Raw genomic sequence first — 19,798 nt, forward strand, 5'->3', positions numbered from 1 at the left:
TCAAGCCAGAGGACCCCGAGTCACATTTTATTCTAGTCTCTTTATAGATTGGCCTTGTGACAGTCAACTCAGAAGGGGAAGTGACAATGAGGAGGATGGTGCCATGATGGAGGAAGGGGCAAGGATCAGGGATTGGGAGCATCTTGGAGGAGGAAAGGCAGACTAAGATTCTCTCCTCGGGAACCTCCAGAAGGAACACCGTCTGAGAGAGCCTGTGACCTCCAGAACTGTGGGCTCCATGTGTGCTGTGTGGAGCCCGAGAGGTCCTGGGATATGTTGCAACAGCTGCAGGAAACTCAGGAGGAGAGAGAGGGCTTGCCATCCCTGAGTGGGTGGCTGTCCTCTCTGCTCCCAGTATTCCCATGTTTTTATCACCTGATGTTGGATTTGACAAGAGACAGATACAGTTTCACTGAAGAAGATCTAGCCCCAGAGTTTTTCTTAGGAAGACAATCTCATGGGCAAAGCCCCTTGATTACACTTGTTGCATTGTGGGTAAGTGACACTAAAGGGGAACCCACAGCACTTGAGCAAGGAGGAGACTCTTGTCTATGTGCTTGGGTTTCTTGGTATTTTTTAGTGGAAGTAGGGTTGGGACTCACAGGACCCCATCTGAGGGCACATCACTCAGTGGCGTCTCCTCTGAATTCACGAGGGCAAGTCACCGTCACTGCACACAGGGCTGCACTGTCCTCAGAGCTGTGGTCCTGCCCTCTCACACATCCTGGCCCACTGCTGACCCTTAGTTCTGACCCCACTCCATGAGTCCTCAGGGAACTGTCATCATTGCCAGGTTGTGGTCATTGCAGATCACAAAGTGAAATTAAAAATGCTCATAAATTGCTGATGGGGAGACTTGGCCCAGTGAGTACAGAGCCCCAGCAGTCCTGGGCCTGAGCTGGGCACAGCTCCCAAGATTGAGGGTCCCTCCTGGGCAGGACATAGATACTTCCTCAGGGCTTCTGAGATCTGGCCTCTGGGCTTTATTTTAAAAGTCAAGTTTGTTCGCATTCTCATGGCAGGTAGATGTCACAACAACGTGTGGGATTTGGGGTCTGTGGACCCAGTGTCTTGACTGTGGATTCATTCTTTCACATTTTTAAAAAATACTTTTATTTGTAGATAAACACGATATCTTTATTTTATCTCTATGTGGTGCTGAGGATCGAACTCAGTGCCTTCCACATTCAAGGTGAGCGTTCTTCCTTTGAGCCACATCCCCAGCTCTCTTTCACATTCCTGAAGATGATCTTCTTCCATCTGTCACTGGGCAGGATTCTGTAGGAAATGCAAATGATTTGTGGAACAAGTTAAGGAGAGAAGACTAACATTTCACAAGAAATTCATACAGATACCCTTACACAATTTTTAAACCTAATGGATATGAACCATTAGGATTTTAAATGGACTTGCCATGATCCAAACTCTTGATATAAAATCATTTCAAATTACTTTCTGTCCCCAATGGGAAGCAGGATCTTAGGTTCCTATCGCTGCATTCTGTGTATCACACTGTGTTCTGACATGTGACTGAAATGACCCATTGTTACATCAGATGTAAATTTGGAGCACTTCTTCAAATAGACCTGTTGAAAGCAAACCATCTGTATCCATTTACAAGTAAAATAAAATCAAATTCAATTCCATGTAATGATGATGTCATGAAAATAATCCACTTTTATATTTTCTTTTAGCAAAAGATTAAAATTCTCATCTTGAAAACTGTTGAAGATATTTATAAAATTCCTAAAATTTGAGGTAAAAAATAAAAACCTCTATTTTTTCTGTGCTACATGGTGTATACTTGTTCTTCATTATTCAGTTTCTGCCCTTTATTTTCAAAACTCACAATAAGAATGGGGTGAACTGCCTTTTCAATCAGTGAACAGTAACTGGGGCAAATAAAATATGTTGGATTAGGATCTATATCTGCCTTGATTGGGCTCAAAAGGCAAACATTGCTATAAATAATCCACTTCTTCCTTCTCTAAGGGTTGGTGTATCATATGATTTCCTAAACATGTTCATCAAAAGGGTAGATGGTAAAGTGGATGTGAGAAATTAGGTCAGTGAGAAAATGGAATTTCTGAATATTACTAAATATGTGAAAAATAACAGCCCACCATTCATTTCCAGCAGGTACTGGACTTCTGTTCCATTGATCTGCACCAATGACCTGCTTTTCATGTGGAGTAATTTCTCAACAACTGTGGGCAAATGAGGAAGAGTTGGGCTGAGCTGTCACTCAGCTCTGCCTGTCACGCCTCTCTCCTCCTGCTGCTCCTCCATTCAGGGCAGCTGCAGAATAGAAGCCTGAATATGTGAATCATGAGCTGTCAGCCTGTTCCCTGAGTTCCTCAGCATCTTCCTCTCACGCAGACTCAAAAAAAACTGTTGTTAGACAAGCAGCACATATAGCTTTCAACAGATCTGTTTAAAGTAGTGTTCCAAATTTGCATCTGATATAATAAGGAGCCATGTCAGTCACATGTCAGAACACAGTGTGATAGAAAGAACGCAGTAATAGAAACCTAAGATCCTGCTTCCTGTTGGGGACATAAAGTATATTTGCTGAGTCACCATAGCAAAGAGATTTTTGTTTGGGGCTGCACACTGTGGGAGGAGCTTGTGTACCTTGCCTGCAGTAATACACTCCAGCGTCCTCAGCCTCCTCCCTGCTGATTCTCAGTGCAAAATCTGTCCCTGACCCACTAACACTGAACTCATCTGGGACCCTAGAGAATTGGTTGGAAACTTTGTAGATGAGAAGCTTTGGAGACTTGCCTGGCTTCTGAAGAAACTAACACAAATAGGTGTTTCCATTACTATGTAGGAGATGGCAGGGGGCTGTCCAGGGGTGACAGGCTTGGAGACAGGAGTCTGGGTCATAACAACATTGCCACTGGATCCTGAAAAGATGACAGAAAAGCAAGGTTACATACCAATACTGTGATCAATATTCATTATTTTCAGTCTGCTACTTATTTCAATATTTTCTGATGCATGCCAGGAAAAAATAAACCTACAAAAATAATTTGCTATTTTATATATAAGTCACAAAGTGCTATTTGTTATTCATGATTTTCATTAGAACACTGGTTATTGTTGAGTGGATGCTAATGCTAAAAGTATCAAATAATTTTCTGATTCATACCAAGAAAACATAAACCTGTAAGAAATAATTTACTATTTTATATATAAGTCACAATGTGTTCTGTGTTATCCAAGATCTCCATTAGGGCATTGGTCATTGTTAAGTGGATCCTAATTCTAACAGGAAAAGTATGAAATACCATTCCATGGAACACAAAATACTTGCCTCTACTGCAAGGAAAGAATAAATATGACAAGAAATGGGACCCTTTTACCCCATTCTCCTTTCCTAAATCCCTCGGCCTCAGCAGGGACCCAGAGCATCAGCAGCCCCAGGAGCTGAGCAGGGCACAGCAGAAGGTTAAGTTGAGCAGCCCTGGTGAGTCAAGGCCAGATTAGAGCTGAGTGTTTTCTCAGATTTGTAAGAAAGAGCCTTCCTGTGGGACAGTATGCAAATCCCATGGTGGGTGCAGTGGGGTGAGACAACCTGCTGGATGAAGTGGGAGGAGACAGCAGGACAGGCCCTCCTCTGTGTACAAGGTGACATAAAACATCTCTTGCTGGTACATAGATACAGATTAAGTCAGTTTGTTTGTGGAAATATGGAAGAACCATGTGACAGCACCTGGTTAGAACATGGTCACATGATTTTGGAGCTGCCACTCTAAGACAGCAAGTCCCAGACAGTGCAGGGTGTCTAGGATTAATCTGAGAGCTGAATGCTGTCCAGCTTGTTTTGCTCCCAGGTAATGTGGAAAAGGACACAGCTCTCATACCCACAAGTCTGATGGGGGAAGCCTCCAGATGCAAAGGTGGTCTTGAGCCAGTTGAAGACTCTTTCATCTGCATCCCAGCTACAGTGCTGGAGAATGTTAGATGCAGGTTTTGGAAGCTGCTTTCCATGGGACCTAAAATCCACAAAAGCATTCTTTTGAAGGTCATGAAAAGGATAAAAGCATGAGTCTGTCTCTTGCACATCGAAAGCTGAAAGCCCCATTTAAGTAAGAGGAAAAGAAGATATAATTCCATGCCTTAGGTAATAGATATGAAATTCCTTGTGGTGAGTTGTTACGATTTGATGTATTTCCCATCATAACTTCCTTACAAATACCAGATAACCCACAGGTGTTTATTAGTAAAAGAACTTCTCAATTTACTGGTACAGAATGAAAAATCAAAGAAAAAAAGTTTTTTAAATAAGTGGTGTTAAGAAAAACTCTGGTAACAGTCTTACATTCTATCTGATCCTACAGAACCAGGTCCTTCAGGATTCTGCTCCTTGTCACTGTGTGAGGTCACTCATCTCTCCTCTGGCCTGTGTGGGGAGCAACAGCCTTAAATCAAGATGCAAGGGAGATTCCCTGTAAGAAAAGAACAACAATTGCATCCTAGGCAGTAGTGTCTTGGGGCACCCTGTGCCAGCACTGACATTTTCCTGGGCCTTCATTTAAAAACGGTGCCTGCTCAGGGATCATTCTACCATGTGGCTAGTCACCTCAATAGGGAAGCAACTTCACCTTTTATCATTTGTTATCGATACACTTAATATTGAATTCAACAGGTCATGGAAAATGGCTTCTACATAAAAAGGGGAGTCACAATCCTGGAAGAAAAAAACAAATCCTGGGAAATGGAAAGATGAGTTTGAACCACAAAGTAATCTTAAATAATTTAACCCAAAGTCATATTCAATCGCTAAAACAAACAAACAAATGAAATTGTACACATGATTTCACAAAAATAAAGATTGTTTTTAATATATTTTGGGAAAATGTACCAAACTAAGACTCTTTAACAAGGCTCGAACAGATAATTGACAAAAAATAATATTTACCTTTAAGGTTAGACATCATGGGAAGAATATGGATTTTCTTCTGTAGATATTAATCTCTCTGCTAAGCCTAGCTCACCCACACCAAACTGCAGTGAAGCAATATTCCATTTACTACCTAATCATTCAGTGTCTTACAAGTTCTCTTCCTGGTCTCCTAAGATTCCATGTCAGTTTACATTTTTGAGGACACAGGCCTCTGTCCTCCAAAGAAGGTGTCTATAAATATGGTTCACTGGTGAGATGAGGAATAGAGAACCCAAAAAGATTTTGAAGACTGTGAATTTCAATGTTTTAAACTGTACTTAAAGCTTCTTTTAAGTTTTCCTCATAAAAATTTATAGAATATGCCAAGAAGATAAAAGAAAAAGGTTTTGCTTTTTTATTTTAGATAAGACATTGAGACTGTAACATGAACAGTTTCATATTTATTCCTTCTCCTTTCATACTGAAGTCCAAGAATCAACAAAAGAGTTGTATGAATTTTCAATAAGGGAAATTCAAGATACTCAGGAAACTTAAGATAAAATTTATCCATTTAATATTATTTGTCAATCAAATGTTTCCTTCCTTTTTTTCCATAGTAAGAAAAAAACAAAAATTAAGAGCAAGAAAGATACAAGAAATGAATGGATTATTTAGTGCCTAATTTTTGTCTTATGACAACAATCAATGCAGCACAACTGCTGGAGGGTGACCCTCTGCCTTAAGGAAGCAGACCTCACAGTAGTGAACTTCACTTTCTCTTGTGTTTCCTGTTCAAGAGCTAAGAATAACCCAGTGTTGAAATGCATTTCAAAGTGTCAACTACCTTCAACCTTCAGAGGATCTAGATATTTGAACGCTGGCTCATCAAAACACCTCCAAGCAAAATAATTATGAAGAATCAGCAATACATATAAAATAACATATGCAGGCATGCTCCTAGAGAAAGCATGTGGGAAATCTCTATCATGTTGGTACTAGTAATAATTGTTTTTTATGTCACATCAAAAGCTATAATAACAAAATCAAAAATAAGCAAATGAGGGGCTGGGGATGTGGCTCAAGTGGTAGTGTGCTCGCCTGGCATGTGTTCGGCCTGGGTTCGATCCTCAGCACCACACACAAAGATGCGTCTGCCGAAAACTAAAAAATAAATATTAAAAAATTCTCTCTCTCTCTCTCTGTCTCTGTCTCTCTCTCTCTCTCTCTCTCCAAAATATAACCAAATGGGACTGCAGCAACCTAGGATGCTTCATCACAGAAAAGAAGCTATTGACAGAATAAAAGGACAGCCCATAGAATGGTAGAAAATATTTGTAAACCATATAACTAATAATGGGTTAATATCCAAAATATATGAGGAACTAACACAACTACATAGACAACAAAAAAGAAAGCAAAACAAAAATCATTAATCCAACTGAAAATTATGAAAATGACCAAAAAATATACTTGTGAATTATACATCAATCAAACAAATTAAAAATTAAAAGATTCCATCTTCACAGTATTGGCATAAACACAGACACCCAGCTGTGAGCTCCAGAGTTCACAAAGAAAACTTCACATTTAAGGTTTAATGATGCTCAGCCAGGGACACAGTTGAATGGGAGAGAGGACAATCTTTTCAGTAAAGTGTGTAGGGAAAATCAGATACTAAAAATGAATTAAGTTGAATACTTAACTTGATCCATGAATAAACAAATAACTCAAAATCATACAAAGAAATAATTGACCTAAGAGTAAGAGCAAAAACTGAAAAAGAAAATACAGGGAAATGTTTCATGACATTGGATTTGGCAGTTATTTCTTGGATTGACACTAAAACCAGCATCATTAAGAGTAAAAATTAGTTAAAAACATACGTGCATCAGAGAGTCTCAAAAACTCTTATCAACAGAGTTAAAAGTTAACCCACTGAATGGGAGAAAGTATTTGTAAGTCACATGGATGAAATTGCTAATTCTTTTTGTTCCTTTTGACTCACTTCTCCTTAGCATTCTCAATATCCTCTCCATGTGTCAATCTCATACCTTGTAGAATTTTCATAATTCTATCAAGTCTTGAACTTTTTAATGATTTTTTTTCATGTTGTATTTCACCTCATTCTGATAGATCTCCAGCTTTCTGCTCCAGCTAAACAGTCTTCCACTATTTAGAGCAACTGTTGTGTCTTCTTCAACAGATATTTCAAACATTGCATGTCTCCTGTTATAGTCTCTTATATTTATACATATAATTTATACATACATCTTATATTTATACTTCTAATTATTTGAAATATAGTTTTACTGAACTATTTCCTCTCCCAGTTTTCAAGGCTTTTAGCATTTTTCTGGGTACATTTTATGCTTCTTTAAAAGTAGTATGTCTGTAAATGTGCCACCTTTAGTAGATGTTCATATAACATAAGGACATAGTTTGGTCTTCAAACACAGAAAAGGCACACTGTATAAATTGAAGAAATATGAATTGTACAAACAAGCATTTTTTGTATATTCATCTTTCAGATCAAGATATAGAGCTCTCCAAACTTCCTTTGTATGTCTTCCAAGTCAACATTTGTCTCTAACCTCTAGCAAGGAAATTGTTACTCTGCAGATTGTCAAATAGTTTTCTTGTTCCTGGATTGGAACATCATGTACACTGAAGTAAGCATACTTTCGTTTCTAGCATCTTTCCCTTATCTTTCTGTTTGAGATACAGTGGATTCCTGCTGCAAAATAGTAAATGTTATAGTTGTTATATACAGTTGTTCTGTGAATATTCCACAATCTATACATTTGTAGTTAAGTCAGTTAGATTGTATCCAAAAATCGGCCATAAAGTTAGATCTTTTATGCACAGTCATCTACGTATCTCTTTGTGGACATATTCACTTGTATATCTTGGTTATAATCCTTGGAATTTACTGATGCTCTTATAAAACTTGGGCATAGCGAACACTTTTCATGATATTTTTTTCCAATGTACACAACCACATGCAATTTATGAGCACATCAGATTTAAATCTTCACAGATTTAAATTATGCTGTGCACTGTACATTCATAGTGTCAGACTTCTGTTACATTAAATTGGTAATTACGGATTCACTTACAAGAGATTTCCTTACCTACCTAACATCACATGATGCCTGTTTTCTAAAACTACTAGGTCCTTTAATTCCAATCACATCCCCTTTTTGTTAATTTCTCTCACATTGCTCTTATGTATGCACCTCAAATTACATGATATTGCTCTGGCTCTTACATGCAGCCAAGGCTAATCCTCATTTATACATATGTGTCCTCTTTCCAGCTTCGTATTTCTATCCAGGATTACATTTTATTTATTTTAAACCCTTCGGATGATTACTAATTATTTTGGTTTTTCAAACAACATGTGTTTGAATGTTCTTTCTGCCCAATTTTTTCTGCTCTCTCTTTCTGGAACTCCAAATATTCTTTTTATATCACTAGTTGTTCAAGACATTACAATGATCTTGACATATCATACATTTGATTCAAATAAGTTATGAATTCTCAATTTTCCACATATACAAATTGCAGGATCACACTGGTTATACATCTATGTGTATACATACAGCAATCTTAGTGTCAGTTGTATTCTGCTGTCCTCCCTATCCCTGCTCCCCTCCCCTCCCATCACCTCTCTCTACCCATTCTACTGTGACACTTATCTCTCTCTTTTTATTTTCTTCCCTTCCCCCCTCACACTAGCGTTTATGTATTTTGTGTAACCATGAGGGTCTCCTTCCATCTTCCATGCAATTCCCCTTCTCCCTCCCATTCCCTACCACCTCTTTTCTTTATTTCATGGTAATCTTCTTCTCATGGTCTTCCTCCCTACTCTGTTTTGAGCCACCTCCCTTATATCAGAGAAGACATTCGGCATTTTTTTTTAGGGATTGGCTAACTTTGCATAACATAATCTGCTCTAATGCCATCCATTTCCCTGCAAATTCCATGATTTGTTATTTTTTAATGCTGAGTAATATTCCATTGTGTATAAATGCCACATTTTTTATCCATTCGTCTGTTGAAGGGCATCTAGGTTGGTTCCACAATCTATCTATTGTGAATTGTGCTGCTATGAACATTGATGTACCTATGTCCCTGTAGTATGCTCTTTTTAGGCCTTTTGGGTATAGTCTGAGAAGGGGAATAGCTGGGTCAAATGGTGGTTCCATTCCCAGCTTTCCAGGGAATCTCCATACTGCCCTCCAAATTGGCTGCACCAATTTGCAGTCCCACCGGTAATGTACAATTGTACCCTTTTCCCCACATCCTCACCAGCACTTGTTGTTGTTTAACTTCATAATGGCTGCCATTCTTACTGGAGTGAGATGGTATCTTAGAGTGGTTTTAATTTGCATTTCTCTGACTGCTAGAGATGGTGACCACTTTTTCGTGTATTTGTTTATTGATTGTATGTCCTCCTCTGAGAAGTGTCTGTTTAGATCATTGGCCCATTTGTTGATTGGGTTATGTTTTTTGTTTGTTTGTTTGTTTGTTTTATAACTTTTTGAGTTCTTTGTATATTCTGGAGATTAGTGCTCTATCTGAAGTGTGAGGGGTAAAAATTTGTTCCCAGGTGTAGGCTCCCTATTTACCTCACTTATTCTCTTGCTGAGAAAAAAGCTTTTTAGTTTGAATACATCCCATTTGTTGATTCTTAATTTTAACTCTTGTGCTATAGGTGTCCTATGAAGGAATTTGGAGCCCGACCCCACGAGATGGAGACTAGGGCCAACTTTTTCTTCTGTTAGATGCAGAGTCTCTTGTTTCATTTCTAGCTCCTTGATCCATTTTGAGTTAATTTTTGTGCATGGTGAGAGAAAGGGATTCAATTTCATTTTGTTGCATATGGATTTCCAGTTTTCCCTGCACCATTTGTTGAAGATGCTATCTTTCCTCCATTGCATGCTTTTAGCCCCTTTATCAAATATAAGATGGTTGTAATTTTGTGGATTGGTCTCTGTGTCCTCTATTCTGTACCATTGGTCCACCCGCCTGTTTTGGTACCAGTACCATGCTGTTTTTGTTACTATTGCTCTGTAGTACAGTTTGAAATCTGGTGTTGCTATACCTCCTGATTCACACTTCCTGCTTAGAATTGCTTTAGCTATTCTGGGTCTTTTATTTCTCCATATGCTTTTTCTATTTCTGTGAGGAATGTTGTGGTCTTTTGATTGGCATTGCATTAAACCTATAGGGTACTTTTGGTAATGTGGCCATTTTAATGATATTAATTCTGTCTATCCATGAACAAGGTATGTCTTTCCATCTTCTAAGGTCTTCTTCTATTTCTCTCTTTAGGGTTCTGTAGTTTTCATTGTAAAGGTCTTTCACCTCTTTTGTTAGGTTGATTCCTAAGTATTTTTTTTTTTTGAGGATATTGTGAAGGGGGTGGTTGTCTGATTTCCCTTTCAGAGGGTTTGTCACTGATATACAGGAATGCCTTAGACTTATGAGTGTTGATTTTATATCCCACCACTTTGCTGAATTCATTTACTAGTTCTAGAAGTTTCTTGGTAGAACATTTTGGGTCCATTAGGTATAGGATCATGTCATCCACAAATGGTGCTAATTTCAGTTCTTCTTCTCCTGTTTTTATGCCTTTAATATCTATCGTCTGTCTTATTTCTCTGGCCAGTGTTTCGAGAACTATGTTGAATAGGAGTGTGAGAGAGGGCATCCCTGTCTTGTTCCAGATTTTAGAGGGAATGCCTTCAGTTTTTCTCCATTTAGAATGATGCTAGCCTGAGGCTTAGCATAAATAGCTTTTACAATGTTGAGGTAAGTTCTTGTTATCCCTAGTTTTTCTAATGTTTTGAACATAAAGGGATGCTGTACTTTGTCGAATGCTTTTTCAGCATCTATCGAGATGTTCATATGGTTCTTATCTTTAAGTCTATTGATGTGGTGGATTACATTTATTGATTTCCGTATATTGAACCAGCCTTGCATCCCAGGTATGAATCCTACTTGATCATGGTGCACAATCTTTTTGATGTTTTTGTATCCGATTTGCCAGAATTTTATTGAGGATTTTTGCATCTATGTTCATTAGAGATATTGGTCTGTAGTTTTCTTTCTTTGAAGTGTGTTTATCTGGTTTAGGGATCAGGGTGATGTTGGCCTAGTAGAATGAATTTGGAAGTACTCCCTCTTTTTCTGTTTTGTGAAATAGCTTTAAAAGTATTGGTATTAGTTCTTCTTTAAAGGTTTTGTAAAACTCTGCTGTATACCCATCCAGTCCTGGGCTTTTCTTGATTGGTAATCTTTTGATGGCTTCTTCTGTTTCCTCAATTGATATTATTCTGTTTAAGTTGTGTATATCCTCCTGACTCAATCTGGGCAGATCATATGACTTAAGAAATTTATTGATGCCTTCACTATATTCTATTTTATTGGCATATAAGATTTTAAAATAATTTCTAGTTATTATCTGTATATTGTGATATTGCCTTTTTCATCCTGTATGCTAGTAATTTGAGTTCCCTCTCTTCTTCTCTTTGTTAGCATGGCTAAGGGTCTGTCAATCTTATTTATTTTTGAAAAAATAACTTTTAGTTTTGTCAATTTTTTCAGTTGTTTCTTTTGTTTCAATTGCATTGATTTCAGCTGTGATTTTAATTATTTCTTGCCTTCTACTACATTTGCTGTTACTTTGCTCTTCATTTTCAAGGGCTTTGAGATGAAGTGTGAGATAATTTATTTGTTGGTTTTTTCTTTTTCTGAGGAATGAACTACAAGCAATGAATTTTCCTCTTACAACTGCTTTCATTGTGTCCCATAGATTCTGATATGTTGTGTCTGTGTTTTCATTTGTCTCTATGAATTTTTTAATTTCCTCCTTGATGTCTTCTGTAACCCATTGATCATTCAGTAACATATTGTTCAATCTCCAAGGGATGAAGGATTTTTCCCTCCTTCTTTTATTGTTGACTTCCAATTTCATTCCATTATGATCAGAAAAGATGCATGGTATTATCTCCACTCCTTTATAATTGCTAAAAGTTACCCTATGGCATAATATATGGTCTATTTTTGAGAAGTATCCATGTGCTGCTGAGAAAAAAAAGTATATCTGCTTGCTAATGGTTGATATATTCTATATAAGTCAGTTAAGTCTAGGTTATTAATTGTGTAATTGAGTTCTATAGTTTCTTTATTCAACTTTTGTTTGGAATATCTGTCCAGTGGTGAGAGAGGTGTGTTGAAGTCACCCATAATTATTGTGTTATAGTCAATTTGTCCCTTGAACTTGAGGAGAGTTTGTTTTATGAACACAGCAGCACCATTGTTTGGGGCATATAAATTGATAATTGTTATGTCTTATTGGTGAATGGTTCCCTTTAACAATATATAGTGTCCTTCTTTATCCCTTTTGATTAATTTAGACTTGAAGTCAATTTTATTTGATATGAGTATAGCCACACCTGCTTGCTTCCAAGGTCCATGTGCGTGGTATGACTTTTCCCAACCCTTCACCTTCAGCCTGTGTATGTCTTTTCCTATCAGATGAGTCTCCTGAAGGCAGCATATTGTTGGATCTGCTTTTTTATTCCAGGTTACTAGCCTATGTTGCTTAATTGGTGAATTTAAGCCATTAACTTTTAGGGTTACTATTGAATGTGCTTTGTACTTCCAATCATGTTTGTTTATTTATTTAATTATTTTTTAAAATTTGGCTTGTTTTTTTCTCTTTGATTAGTTTTTTATCCCCCACCTCTTTACTGAGGTACTTCCCACTGTTGGTTTTTGTTGTTGTTTTTCATTTCCTCTTCGTGTAGTGTTTTGCTCAAAATGCTTTGCAGTGCTGGTTTTCTGGCTGTGAATTCTTTTAACTTTTGTTTATCATGGAAGATTTTTATTTCATTGTCAAACCTGAAGCTTAGTTTTGCTGGATACAATATTCTTGGTTGGCACCCATTATCTTTCAGTGTTTGAAAAATGTTGTTACAGGATATTCCAGGTGAAATGATGGGATTATGAAAGTTTTATCCCAGTCAGTGAATGAATCCACCAATGCAGATTAAATGATGGCAACTGTAGGTAGACAAGGTGTAACTGAAGGAGGTAGGTCACTGAGGGTGTCTCTTTGGGTTTACATTTTGTCCCTGGTTGGAGGAACTCTCTCTGCTTGCTTGTTGCCATGTCCTGAGCTGCTTTCCTCCTCTATGTCTTTCCACCATGATGTCCTCAGTGCTATGGAGTCAGCAATCTGTAGTCAGAGACATCTGAATCCATGAGCCAAAAAATACTTTTCCTCCTCTGTGTTTTCTTCTCTGGTATTCTGAAAAAGTTGACTAAAACAAAAATTCATACCAAGAAGTACCGTGGTTGCTGTAACTAACCTAACCACATGTTTCAGATTCTTTTTGGAACTTGTGGGCACAATTTTGAAAAGATTAGGAATGCAAGTTGGAAAATCTTTAGGTTGTTGTGAGCAGAGTTTAATGGGTGATTCTGATGAAAACTCACAGACCAGAATGCCGATGGAACTGTGGACAGTAAAGACTGGGCTCATGAGTTTTCAGAGGAGGAAGTCTCTGTTCCAGGGATTGAATTCAGGGGCACTTAACCACAGAGCCACATCCCCACTCCTATTTTGATTTTATTTAGAGACAGGGTCTCATGAGTTGCTTAGCACCTCACTTTTGCTGAGGCTGTCTTTGAACTCCATCCTCCTGCCTCAACCTCCTGAACTGCTGGGATTACAGGCATGTGGTATGTGAATTGAGACTTTCTATGACAGTGAATTTAAAGCTGATGGACTTATTAGTCTGATGTAGAAAATTCCATCCCTCATATGCTTTAAATCATCTCTTTATGTGGTTTTGTTCTACTATATTATTTAGAGAATAATGTCATGGAAAGAGTCTGTTATATTCAGTACAGATACATTTTTTTCTGAAATATGTTCAATTTATTATTGATTGAATCCAAAGATGCAGAACTCATGAATGCAAATTTTTGATTTGTTTTTCAAAAAATATATTAAAATTCAAAAACAGAAAGCAAATTGGCAAGATATCAACTTAGAGAAGATATTCCAATGCATATTTCTAGCTGTGATAGTCAATTTTGCTGTCACCTGGACTGGACTAAAGAATGTTAATTCTCTTTTATTACTGAGTAATATTCCATTGTGTATACACACCACATTTTCTTTATCCATTTATCTACTGAAGGGCATCAAGATTGGTTCCACAATTTAGCTATTATGAATTGTGCTTCTATAAACATTGATGTGGCTGTGTCCCTGTGGTATGATGTTTTTAAGTTCTTTGGGTTTTATATATATCTTAGAAAGAATTTTTTATCAGTGTACAAGTTTGATGTTCTCCAGAGAAACAGAACACATACATATATACATGCACACAAGTACATGTCTATATACATATCTCTAATATTTAGGTATAGTAGAAAAATAGATTGAGTCACAAGGTCACATAGGCTGAAATGTTCACCAATGACTATTTTCACTCAGGAGAACCAAGTAAACTGGTAGTTACTCAGTACAAGAAGGTGGGGGTTGTGGGGTAGAAAATGCACCATATGCTCCCCTGTTTGTATCCTTAGGTATGAAAGTCCCTGAAGGTTCACTGGTGCAAGTTCACATTCAAAATCTAAGAAACCTAGTATTTGGCACTCACAGGGAACAGTAGTCAAGTGGGTCAGCACACTTGGTCAAGTGGGGAAGTGGAGAGAGAAGAGATGGTGGTCTCTCCTACTATTTTGCTCACATTCAGGCTGAGTCTTTGACTCACTTCCCTCAACTTGCCAATAATTTCTTGAAATACCTTCACAGTCACACCCAGAAGTGTGCTGTGTTCCTAAGGGAAAATATAAAAATGGAGGAAAGCATAAAGGTGAGAATGATTTGATTTGATCACTAGCTGTTCCTAAGGGAAAATATCAAAATGCTCAATTTCATTGCTCATCAAATAAATACCATTTTAAGATGTACCAATATGCATACAATTTCACAAAGTTAACAATATCAAATATTATTAGGGAAGTTTTATAGCAACTAGTACCTTTCTGTATGGTACAGGTTGGTAGACTGCAAACATGCTCACTATTTTAGAAAACATCACTCTATTATTTTAGTGTTCACTGAAGCTAAACTGCACAGAAAAACTCTGACTCACCACTTTCATACCTAGGAATATACTCAAGACAAGTGAATGCACACGTCTATAAAGGATGTTGCAAGAATGTCCCTAAAACATTAACAACAGTCTCAAACCTATGCCAACTCGTTAACATGAAGATTGACTGACATGTTCATATAATAGGAAATTATCCTTAGTTAAAGGGAACAAACTTCTACCATACCCACCACACAGGTGAATTTTGAAGAACATGTTTATCAAAAAGAGCAAGATGTCAGATATAAAATTCTTGGATGGCATTAATTTTCTTTCAGAGCTTGAAATATATCATTCCAGGACTGCCTAGCTTTGAGGATCTGGTTTGAGAAATCAGTTGAGATCCAAATTAGTTTCTCTCTATATGAAATTTTAATTTTCCTCTCACAGCCTTTAAGATTTTATCTTTATTCTGTGTTAGTCACTCTCATTGTAATGTGTCTTGGTGTGGGTCTGCTGTAATTTTGTATAGTTTGGGTCCTGTAAGCCTCTTGTATTTGATTTTCCATTCTATTATTTAGGTATGGGAAATTTTCTGCTATTATATCTTCGAAAAGATTGTGCATTCCTTTGGTTTGTATCTCTGCTCCTTCATCTATTCTGATACCTCTCTTAAATTTAGTCTTTTCATGTTATCCCATAATTCTTGGATGTTTTTTTCATGGCTTCTTACCAACTTTTCTGCAGTCAACCCTACTTTCAAGATTATATATTTTGTCTTCATTGTCTGTGGTTCTGTGTTCCAAGTGGTCTAGTCTGTTGGTGATGCTTTCTATTGAATTTATAATTTGGTTTACTGATTCCTTCATTTTGAGGATTTCTGATTTTTTCCCCACAATCTCTAACTCTTTATTGATTTTTCACTTCCTGTTTATTTTCTTTGATTTCACTCCTTATACTATTCTTTACTTCACATGTCAATTTAACTGTGTACAATCTGAACTCCTTCTTAGACATTATTCTACTGTTGTATCAGTGGCATCTGTTGTTGAAGCATCTTGGTTTGTTTGGGACACTTTATTCCCCCTTTTATTTTTATATGTTGTTAGTGTGTTTTGCCATCTAAAAGTATGGATTTAAGGCAGCATAAATTTCTACCCTGTAGACCTGTAGTGATCCTGAAAGTTTCTAGTGCCTCACTTTTAATGATGAGACCAATATCAACAGCACCCCAATGTAGATAATATATATCCTTAAACCTAATAACTCCCACTAAGGTGTCTACTGCTTTCTAGCATTAAACCAAAATGAAGAGTTCAATAACTATCTATAGTATAAATAGGAAATTTGTTAAAATGGTTTACAATTTCAAATGGTGAATGAGAGAACAGAGGTAGTGTAGTACACAATATTTGAGAGAAAGGAAGAGAGAATCTAGAAGTAAAAATTCACAGGAAGAAAGGAAGAGGAGTTGATAGAGATTGGCTATTGGTTGGAGAAAAGTTAGAAAGAAAATAGACAAGATAGTAGAAGAATAGGAACAAAGACAAAAAATTAAAGACATAAGAATACAATGAAAATACAAAACACCTTTCATAGATCATTGTCCTCCACGCACTGGTGCTTAAAAAATCTGTTCTAAATATGGTAGAGATATTAATGAATCAAAAAATAAAATAAAATAAAATAAATTTTGCTGGAAAGTCTACCTGTCTCTGTCAGTGTTCAACAATGTCTCAGCCCTGTCTCTGACATCTCTCAAAATCACCAAACCACATCAGCCATTGAAAACCCAGTCACTATTCCACCAATCTGGGCTTCAGATACCTCAGGCTCAGTCACCTGCTTGCCCAATATCTCAGTGCTGCTCCTTTTTGCAGAGAGGCCACCAGGGATACACTCATGAAAAGAAGCAACCCTGAGATGCAGCAGCAAGGAAGGGCCACCACCACTCTTAGCAGAAAGACCCCAGGCTCCTCCAAACCCACAGGCACCCCCACATTGGACCTGCAGTCCCAACTGGAGTCCCAAGACAGAGGCTCTTGTGCTGGTAACACCCAGATCCCAGGCCCTGGCTGGTGTCCCAAAATCACTGTAGCCATGTGCAACCAAACCTGGAGTCTCCCTATAACAGTCCTCTAGGCCATTGTAGCAGCAGTAGGGTGGTGGTTGTTGTCAGCATCAGTGGTAGCTGCAACTGAAGCTTTGGGGTCAGCATCACCAGGCAATCTCTGGGGTCAGAAGCAGTGTCAGCTTCAGGTGAATCTGGGGCAGCAACAGAGGGTTGCAGCTGTAAGGGCAGCATCACCCAGAAAGAAGATATCCAGGTGACCTCAGGCTAGCAGCAGTAGAATCAAAGGCAGCAGTGATGGAATAGCGGTGCAGGTGGAGTTTATTGACAGGATACCTTGGGTTCAGCGACAGTGACCACAGAGTAGCATCTGAGGTAGCCAAGAAGGTGCCCAGAGAAGAGACCTCCGGGTATGGCAGCAGCATTTGTGGCCAGCAAAATTAAGTTTCAGATTTGAAGATGAAATGAAAACCTTCCATGATAAAAATATATATATTAAAAAAATTCACAATAAGAAAGCCTACCCTAGAGAGCATTCTCAACAAAATATTCAATGAGGATGAAGTGAAGAAAAAAAGTGAAAACCAACAAAGGGAGGATCTACACTAAAGGGACATCCAAAGAAATGAGAAACTAAGACAAATCAAAAACCAGAAATAAATCAAAATGACAAAGCATACAAACCATATCTCAGTAATAACCTTGAATTTTAACAGCCTAAACTCATCAATCAAAAGACATAGACTAGTAGATTGGATTAAACAGCTAGACCCAGCAATATCGTGTCTTCAAGAGACTCACCTCATGGCAAAGACATCCACAGGCTGAAGGTGAAAGGATGTGGAAAACTTATCACTTATATGGATTATGTCAACAAGCAGAGGTTTCCATCCTCATATCAGATAAACTAGACTTCAAACCAAAGTTAATCAGAAGAGACAAAGGAGGAAATTTCATACTTCTTAAGGGAAGTATATAAGCAGAACATAAAAGTTATAAATATTTATGCCCCAAACAATGGAACATCTATGTACATCAAACAAACCCTTCTCAATTTCAAGAACCAAATAAACCACAATACAATAATACTGGGTGACTTTAACACAGTTCTCTCACAGACAGATCTCCCAAACAAAAACTAAATAAGGAAATTATAGAACTAAATGATACAATCAATAATTTAGACTTAACAGACATATATAAAATATTTTATCCATCAACTAGCAAATATACTTTCTTTACAGCAGCAAATGGCTCCTTTTCTAAAATAGGCCATATATTATGCCACAAAATAACTCTTGGTAAATACAAAACAACAGAGATAACACCCTGCATTCTATTAGAACACAATGGAATGAAATTAGAAATAAATAATAAAATAAAAAATACAAGCTATTGTAACAAATGGAGACTAAATAATATACTATTGAATGATAAATGGATGGTAGAAGAAATCAAGGATGAAATAAAAATTCTTAGAGGTAAAAGAGAACACTGATACAGTATATCAAAATCTCTGAGACACTAAGAGGAAAGTTCATTGCATGAAGTTCATTCTTTAAAAGAAAAAAGCCCTAGAAAAAGAAGAACAAATCAACCCCCAAAGCAGTAGAAGACAGAAAATAATTAAATCAGAGCTGAAACTGAAACAAAAGAAATAATTGAAAAAAATTGGCAAAAAAAGTTGATTCTTTGAAAAAAAATATATATAAAATAGGTAAACCCCTCACCATTCTAATGAAGAGAAAATTCAAATTATGAAAATACAAAATGAAAAAGGAAATATCACAATGAACATGTCTGAAATACAGAAGATATTTAGAAACTATTTTGAAAATTTATATTCCAATAAAATAAAACATATTGAAGACATTGACAAATTTCTAGAGACATACGACCTACCCAAACTGAATGAGGAGGTCATACATGATTTAAACAGATCAATTTTAAGTATTGAAATAGAAAATGCCATGAAAAGCCTACCAACCAAGAAAAACCCAGGACCAGTTGGATTCTCAGCTGAGTTCTATAATACTTTTAAAGTAGAATTAACATCTATACTTCTCAAAGTACTCCATGAAATAGAAAAGGAGGGAACTCTTCCAAACTCATTCTATGAGGCTAATATGACCCTGATACCAAAACCAGACAAAGACACATCAAGGAAAGAAAACTTGAGATCAATATCCCTCATAAACATAGATGCAAAAATTCTCAACAAAATTCTGGCAAATCACATACAAAAACATTAAAAAGATAGTGCACTATGATCAAATGGGCTTCATCCCAGGGATGCAGGGTTGGTTCAACATATGGAAATGAATAAATGTAATTCATCATATTAATAGACTTAGAAACAAGGATCTTGTGATCATCTCAACAGATTCAGAAAAAGCATTTGACAAAATACAGCACAACTTCATGTTCAAAACACTTGAAAAACTAGTGATAGTAGGAACATAGCTCAACATTGTAAAAGCTATCTATGCTAAACCCAAGGCCAGCATTATTCAAAATGGAGAAAAATTGAAAGCATTCCCTCCTTGAAACTCCAGCCACAGCAATTAGACAAAAGAAAAAAATTAAAGGTGTACAGATAGGTAAAGAAGAACTCAAACTATCACTATTTTCTGGTGACCTGATTCTATATCTAAAGATATATAAAATTCCACCAAAAAACTTCTAGAACTAAAATATAAATTCAGCAAACTAGCA

General features: G+C 37.0%; 1 long non-coding RNA gene across 3 annotated transcripts in view; it reads right to left on the minus strand.

Moving 5' to 3' along the window:
• Positions 1-840: 840 nt before the first annotated feature.
• The window catches only part of LOC144372342 (uncharacterized), a 69,751-nt gene continuing 50,793 nt past the window's right edge, over positions 841-19,798 (minus strand). For all 3 annotated transcript variants that reach the window (XR_013432357.1, XR_013432359.1, XR_013432358.1), the window contains 4 exons: positions 4,328-4,454; positions 3,870-4,001; positions 2,785-2,909; positions 841-1,278 (listed from right to left, as the gene is read on the minus strand). This is a non-coding gene — a long non-coding RNA (uncharacterized LOC144372342). The remainder of the gene's footprint in view (positions 1,279-2,784; positions 2,910-3,869; positions 4,002-4,327; positions 4,455-19,798) is intronic.

Source organism: Ictidomys tridecemlineatus, assembly GCF_052094955.1.
Source record: "Ictidomys tridecemlineatus isolate mIctTri1 chromosome 12 unlocalized genomic scaffold, mIctTri1.hap1 SUPER_12_unloc_5, whole genome shotgun sequence".
NCBI lineage: Eukaryota > Metazoa > Chordata > Mammalia > Rodentia > Sciuridae > Ictidomys > Ictidomys tridecemlineatus.